General features: G+C 46.6%; 2 non-coding genes and 1 pseudogene across 2 annotated transcripts in view; all 3 read right to left on the reverse strand.

Annotated features, from left to right (window-relative positions):
• Positions 1 to 1228, reverse strand: part of LOC132695909 (large subunit ribosomal RNA) — a 4072-nt gene extending 2844 nt beyond the window's left edge. The window contains exon 1 of the ribosomal RNA XR_009617912.1: positions 1 to 1228. This exon is cut by the window's left edge and continues 2844 nt beyond it. This is a non-coding gene — a ribosomal RNA (large subunit ribosomal RNA).
• A 512-nt stretch (positions 1229 to 1740) lies between these two features.
• LOC132695906 (5.8S ribosomal RNA) lies at positions 1741 to 1895 on the reverse strand. Its single transcript, XR_009617910.1, has one exon. It is a non-coding gene; the product is annotated as a 5.8S ribosomal RNA (ribosomal RNA).
• Positions 1896 to 2461: 566 nt separating this feature from the next.
• Positions 2462 to 4391, reverse strand: LOC132695908 (small subunit ribosomal RNA; annotated as a pseudogene).
• Between the last annotated feature and the right edge of the window lie 3055 nt (positions 4392 to 7446).

Below are 7446 nucleotides of genomic sequence, written 5' to 3' on the forward strand. Positions count from 1 at the left end.
ACCAGCTACTAGATGGTTCGATTAGTCTTTCGCCCCTATACCCAGTTCCGACGATCGATTTGCACGTCAGAATCGCTACGGACCTCCATCAGGGTTTCCCCTGACTTCGTCCTGACCAGGCATAGTTCACCATCTTTCGGGTCCCAGCGTGTACGCTCTTGGTGCGCCTCTTCTCGCGATGAGAACGAGACGCCCCGGGAGTGCGAGGCGACCGCTTTAAAGGCGAATCGCCCATCCTCCCTCGGTTCGCGCGAGACGAACCTTTACTTTCATTACGCCTTTAGGTTTAGCGAATCCCAATGACTCGCGCACATGCTAGACTCCTTGGTCCGTGTTTCAAGACGGGTCCTGAAAGTACCCAAAGCTATAGCGTCGCAGATCGGTCACGCTTTTTTACGAGCGAGGGTCGGTTCGAGAACTTCGAGGCCAACAGTCACCGGAGGTCGGTACCGGCACCGGGTCCGATAGCCGACTAGTATCCGGAGCGCTTGCCGCGAGTCGAACGCTTTTAAAGCGACCCGTGACCTTTCTCGTACCGTCGAGCGAGTCGGTCAGGATACCGCGGGTCCGCGCGATTCGAGAAAACCGCGCGGGCTCCGCCGCGGACCTTAGACCGACGCCCGACGGATCGCGACGTCCTACCAGGAGAAAAGTGCACGCGTTCGATGCCGGGTCGAAAAACGTAAGGCGCGGAAAAGGTAACGGGTAACCGTCCTCCCCGTCGCGCGAACGTCTCGCGCCGACTCCGAAACGCGAATGAATTTCTCCCTTCGACCTTTCGGGTTTCTCAGGTTTACCCCTAAACGGTTTCACGTACTATTGAACTCTCTCTTCAAAGTGCTTTTCAACTTTCCCTCACGGTACTTGTTCGCTATCGGTCTCGTGGTCATATTTAGCCTTAGATGGAGTTTACCACCCGCTTAGGGCTGCACTCTCAAGCAACCCGACTCTGAGGAGATCCCTCCCGCGATCGACGGCGGTCGCTACGGGCCTGGCACCCTCTATGGGCTGTGGCCCCGTTCAAGAAGGACTTGGACGCGCCGGACGATCTCGGGATAACGGAACCTCCCTAACACCACATTTCCCGGCGCCCGGTATCGGCCGCGGGATTCGGTGCTGGGCTCTTCCCTGTTCGCTCGCAGCTACTGAGGGAATCCTAATTAGTTTCTTTTCCTCCGCTTATTAATATGCTTAAATTCGGCGGGTAGTCTCACCTGCTCTGAGGTCGATCGATAAAATCATTATATATATATATATATATATATATATATATATAAATATATATATAAAACGTAGACGTGAATTTCGAAACGGTTCAGCGTTTATATTTAAAACCGCTATATCCACCACTCGTTACGCGGCCGCAAACGATCAGACGTCGGACACCTTTTCTTCTTATCGAGAAAATAACGGACACGACGATCGTCAATTTTGCGCGGACCTGCGACATACGCGGGCGGTTTTAATTACGCTCGTCTCTCGCGCTTTTAAGCGAGCGCGACGCGACGAACCGGTGCGTCGAAAATCGACGTCGTTCGCAAACTCGGTCGCGTTCCTTAGAACGCGGCCGGAGTTTCGCTTTCGCGTTTTAAAACGTCGCGAGACCGGGTAGGAGAGAGATCGCGCGCTAAGCGCGAACGTGCTGTTGCTCCTCACTCCTTCCCGCGCTACACGTCCAACTCGCTCCGACGTTTCTCGCGCCTCGCGGGCGAAAAAACCGAGCAGTCTTTAAATTGGATACGACCCTCAGCCAGGAGTGGTCCGGGAACAGAATCCGAGGACCGCAATGTGCGTTCGAAATGTCGATGTTCATGTGTCCTGCAGTTCACAAGTTGACGCGCAATTAGCTGCGTTCTTCATCGACCCACGAGCCAAGTGATCCACCGTTTAGGGTAATCTTTTTTCGATCGGTTTAACGCTTTTCGTCTCCGAAAAAGAGTCGTCGGCGTTGTTATCGACACATACATTTTTTTTACGGAAGGCGAGGTATATACCTTTCGACGTAAAAAAAAAAAAAAAGTTCGATTTCGGGCCGGTCTATCCGACGGAACACTTCGCCGCGCGCCCTTTGTTCTTTATTATTCAGACGGTAGGCGCGCGCGCGTTCGCGTTCGGACGACCCGCGCCGGTTTAAAGTTTATATACACACCTCCTCGCGGGTCGCGGGTGGGTGTAAGTACTTTTCGGTGCTCCGGGCGAATATCGTTTGACACCTTGTCGACGGCGAGCGCGAAACTAGGTTTCGCGCTTCGAGTTCCGTCTAGGTACCCGGAATTTTGTCGGCGCTCCTCCTACTCCTACTCCTCTCTCCCCTTTTTTACGGTGGTCGAGTGGTCGTCGTAGTCGTCGAATTTAATCGCGGCCGACTTAAAGATCGACGCGAGATATTTTCGACCGAGCGTCAGCGACAAAAATTCGTTCGACTAAATAAAGACAAACTGTGTAATTTTTATTATCACTTTAATGATCCTTCCGCAGGTTCACCTACGGAAACCTTGTTACGACTTTTACTTCCTCTAAATGATCAAGTTTGGTCAACTTCCCGGACACATCGACGACGCCGAAACGCCATCGGCGTATCGGTCCGAAGACCTCACTAAATCATTCAATCGGTAGTAGCGACGGGCGGTGTGTACAAAGGGCAGGGACGTAATCAACGCGAGCTTATGACTCGCGCTTACTGGGAATTCCTCGTTCATGGGGAACAATTGCAAGCCCCAATCCCTAGCACGAAGGAGGTTCAGCGGGTTACCCGGGCCTCTCGGCCAGGGAGGACACGCTGATTCCTTCAGTGTAGCGCGCGTGCGGCCCAGAACATCTAAGGGCATCACAGACCTGTTATTGCTCAATCTCGTGCGGCTAGAAGCCGCCTGTCCCTCTAAGAAGAATTGTTTGTACGCAGACAGTAAAAACCGCGCGCGACAACGGGGCGAACCCCGAGCCGGCCGGCCTTTGAGATGTCTAAATACGCCTAGTTAGCAGGCTAGAGTCTCGTTCGTTATCGGAATTAACCAGACAAATCGCTCCACCAACTAAGAACGGCCATGCACCACCACCCACCGAATCAAGAAAGAGCTCTCAATCTGTCAATCCTTCCGGTGTCCGGGCCTGGTGAGGTTTCCCGTGTTGAGTCAAATTAAGCCGCAGGCTCCACTCCTGGTGGTGCCCTTCCGTCAATTCCTTTAAGTTTCAGCTTTGCAACCATACTTCCCCCGGAACCCAAAAGCTTTGGTTTCCCGGAAGCTGCCCGCCGAGTCATCGGAGGAACGTCGGCGGATCGCTAGCTGGCATAGTTTACAGTTAGAACTAGGGCGGTATCTGATCGCCTTCGAACCTCTAACTTTCGTTCTTGATCAATGAAAACGTTTTTGGCAAATGCTTTCGCTTCTGTCCGTCTTGCGACGATCCAAGAATTTCACCTCTAACGTCGCAATACGAATGCCCCCATCCGTTCCTATTAATCATTACCTCGGGGTTCCGAAAACCAACAAAATAGAACCGAGGTCCTATTCCATTATTCCATGCACACAGTATTCAGGCGAAGTTTTAGCCTGCTTTAAGCACTCTAATTTGTTCAAAGTAAACGTGCCGGCCCACCTCGACACTCAATGAAGAGCACCGCGGCAGGATTGAGTTGGACCGCCCGCGTGAACGGGCTAAGTCCACCGGCAGGACGTCTCGCGGCACGCCAGTTAACACCGCGGACGATGAACCGGCGGCGCGAGACACAAATTCGACTACGAGCTTTTTAACCGCAACAACTTTAATATACGCTATTGGAGCTGGAATTACCGCGGCTGCTGGCACCAGACTTGCCCTCCAATTGATCCTCGTTAAAGGGTTTAGAGTGTACTCATTCCGATTACGGGGCCTCGGATGAGTCCCGTATCGTTATTTTTCGTCACTACCTCCCCGTGCCGGGAGTGGGTAATTTGCGCGCCTGCTGCCCTCCTTGGATATGGTAGCCGTTTCTCAGGCTCCCTCTCCGGAATCGAACCCTGATTCCCCGTTACCCGTTACGACCATGGTAGGCGCAGAACCTACCATCGACAGTTGATAAGGCAGACATTTGAAAGATGCGTCGCCGGTGCGAGACCGTGCGATCAGCGTAAAGTTATTCAGAGTCACCAAGTTGAACGATGTCGGGCGCGAACCCGCCACCGATTGGTTTTGATCTAATAAAAGCACTCCTTCCGTCTCCGGTCGGACCTCTGTTTGCATGTATTAGCTCTAGAATTACCACAGTTATCCAAGTAATTGTGGGTACGATCTAAGGAACCATAACTGATTTAATGAGCCTTTCGCGGTTTCACCTCGAATTCGCGTATACGGATCGCCTTTGTATGCGGACCGGCTCCATATATATAGACCGCCTTCGTATATGGATCGCCTTGCTATACGCTTCCGTATAGGGATCGCCTCCATATACAGAACGCCTTTATATACGGACCGCCATTATATACGGACCGTCTCTAAATACAGACCGCGTTCGTATACGGACCGCCTCCATATACGGACCGCCTCCATATACAGACCGCCTCCATATACAGATCGCCTCTGTGTACGGACCGCCTCCATATACAGACCGCCTCCATATACGGACCGCCTACATATACAGACCGCCTCCGTATATAGACCCCCTCCATATACAGACCGCCTCCATATACGGACCGCCTCCATATACAGACCGCCTCCATATACGGACCGCCTCCATATACAGACCGCCTCCGTATACGAACCGCCTCCATATATAGACCGCCTCCATATACAGACCGCCTACATATACAGACCGCCTCCGTATATAGACCCCCTCCATATACAGACCGCCTCCATATACGGACCGCCTCCATATACAGACCGCCTCCATATACAGACCGCCTACATATACAAACCGCCTCCATATACAGACCGCCTACATATACAGACCGCCTCCATATACAGATCGCCTCCATATACAGATCGCCTCGGTATACGGACCGCCTCCATATACGGACCGCCTCCATATACAGACCGCCTCCATATACGGACCGCCTCCATACACAGACCGCCTCCATATACAGATCGCCTCTGTATACGGACCGCCTGAAGAGGGCTTCCTATTAAAACGAAACGTCGGACACAATTCTAAATCATTGCATCGTCTTCAGCGAACCTCAAAACCCCGGGAACCACCTTCAAATTCCAATTATTACGAATTAGTGCCCTGAAGATGGCTTCCTGCGAAAACGAAACGTCGGACAAAATTTAAAATCATTGCATCGTCTTCAGCGAACCTCAAAACCCCCGGAACCACCTTCAAATTCCTATTATTACGAATTAGTGCTCTTAAGATGGTTTCCTGCGAAAACGAAACGTCGGACACAATTTTAAATCATTGCATCGTCTTCAGCGCACCTTAAAATCCCCGGAACCACCTTCAAATTACAATTATTACAAATTAGTGCTCTGAAGATGCCTTTCTATTAAAACGAAACGTCGGACACAATTTTAAATAATTGCATCGTCTTCAGCGCACCTCAAAACCCCCATAACCGCCTTCGATACCGTTATCATTCATGACGTCATTCCAAGGAATATCTATAATGAAAGGAGCCTCCCACGACATGCACGGACCAATAGGATCAAAGATTAGGAAAATTACACGTATAATCATCGGACCAATCACAGTAAAGCATTCAAATAGATCTCATAGCCTGCTTCTGAATTAGAAACATTCTTTTCACAATATTAACAATTCTATTTTTTTTTTTTAATACTTACGTAACTCCGAGAGGATTGAAATTTTTTTTGAAGTTGAAGGTTAATAAAGTCTATTCGCAGCCACTATAAAATCCCCCCCCCCACCCCCCATTTTTAGTTAATATTTTCGATTTATTCTTTCAATGTTTGTCATAATTTTCTTTAGAAATTTAGATTTTTAATTTTTTAAAATACTTACGTTGCTCCGAGAAGTTTGAAATTTTTATCAAGGATGGAGGTCAATGGGGTCTATTCACAAATACTATAAAACTCCCCTCACCCCCCACCGTTTAATTAATATTAATTATTGTTTAGAAATTTACAGCCTTATGCATAAATCGCTTTCGACGGCAAACGGTGTAACTTGTGGGAATGTTTTTGGTATCGTTGGATAGAGGAAGAACCAAGGTACTTAACATGTAAATTTCGATTTTTTAAAATAATAAGTAAATAAGATATAAAACGTTAAAAATTGATCATTAATTTTTAAGTCAATTTTTCCATTTAAAATAAGATTTTAAGGTTATTTCTCAAACTATATGAATCCGAGAAAGTTGAAATTTTTACAAAAGATACACACTAATGAGGTCTATTCGTAGATACTACAACGTCCCCCTCGTAACCCCCCATTTTCGGTTATAATTTGCATTTTATATTTTCGTATTTATCATGTTTCCCTTCAAAAATTTAAGATTTTTAATTTTTAAAAATATCTATGTTTCTCCCAGAAAATTGAAATTTTTATCAGAGTTAGAGGTCAATGTGGTCTATTCGCAAATACCATAACGTCTGTCCCCCGCCCTCCCCATCATTAATTAATAATCTCAAATTATAATTTTCATGGATATCGTGATACTCTTCAAAAATTCACATTTTTATTTTTTTTAAATACCTGCATTACTTCGAAGGGATTGATTTTTTTTTAAAGATGGAGGTCAATGAGATCTATGAATAAAAATTATAAAGTCCTCTTCAGCTCTCACCATTTAAATATAAATAATAATTAATACAATTTTTGAAAAAAATGCAGTCTCCAACATAAAGCATTCCCGACAAAAAGCTATAGAACCTGTGTAAGATCTTTTAGTATCATTAAATAGAGAAAAGACCAAAGTATATAATAAATAGGTTTTTAAGTTCCTAGAATCATAAATAACGGAAATATAAAACATTTTTTGAAAATAATCCGTTTTTTTTGTTAATATTTCATCCCCCGAAAGGACTAAGAAAGTTATAATTAAACAATTGACTATTTTTTTTGAATACCCCCCCGACCACCTATCTTCGTGCCAAATTTGAGCCGGATCGGTTAATATCGACCTCGATCCAAATTTTCATGAGTGTGTTTGGTCGTGATTTTGTCCAAAAATTTATGTTTTTGATTTTTTAAAATACCTACGTCGGTCCGAGGAGATTAAAATCTTATCAAAAGATGGAGGTCGATGAGGTCTATCCGTAGATACCATAAAGTCCCCCCCAGCCCCCTCCATTTAATTGCAATTAAGCATTTTTTAAAAATTTGCAAACTCCCACAAAAGCCGCTCCCGACGGCAAACGACACGACTTGGATAAAACTTTTTGATATCATCGGATAGAGGAAAGACCAAGGTATATAACGTATAAATTTCAAATTCTCAAAATTGTAAATAAGCGAGATATTAAACTTTGAAAATCGACCATCGATTTTCGGGCCGATTTTTGAGCCCG

The sequence above is a fragment of the Cylas formicarius genome, unplaced genomic scaffold (genome assembly GCF_029955315.1).
Source record: "Cylas formicarius isolate icCylForm1 unplaced genomic scaffold, icCylForm1.1 PGA_scaffold_147__1_contigs__length_21042, whole genome shotgun sequence".
Classification (NCBI taxonomy): domain Eukaryota; kingdom Metazoa; phylum Arthropoda; class Insecta; order Coleoptera; family Brentidae; genus Cylas; species Cylas formicarius.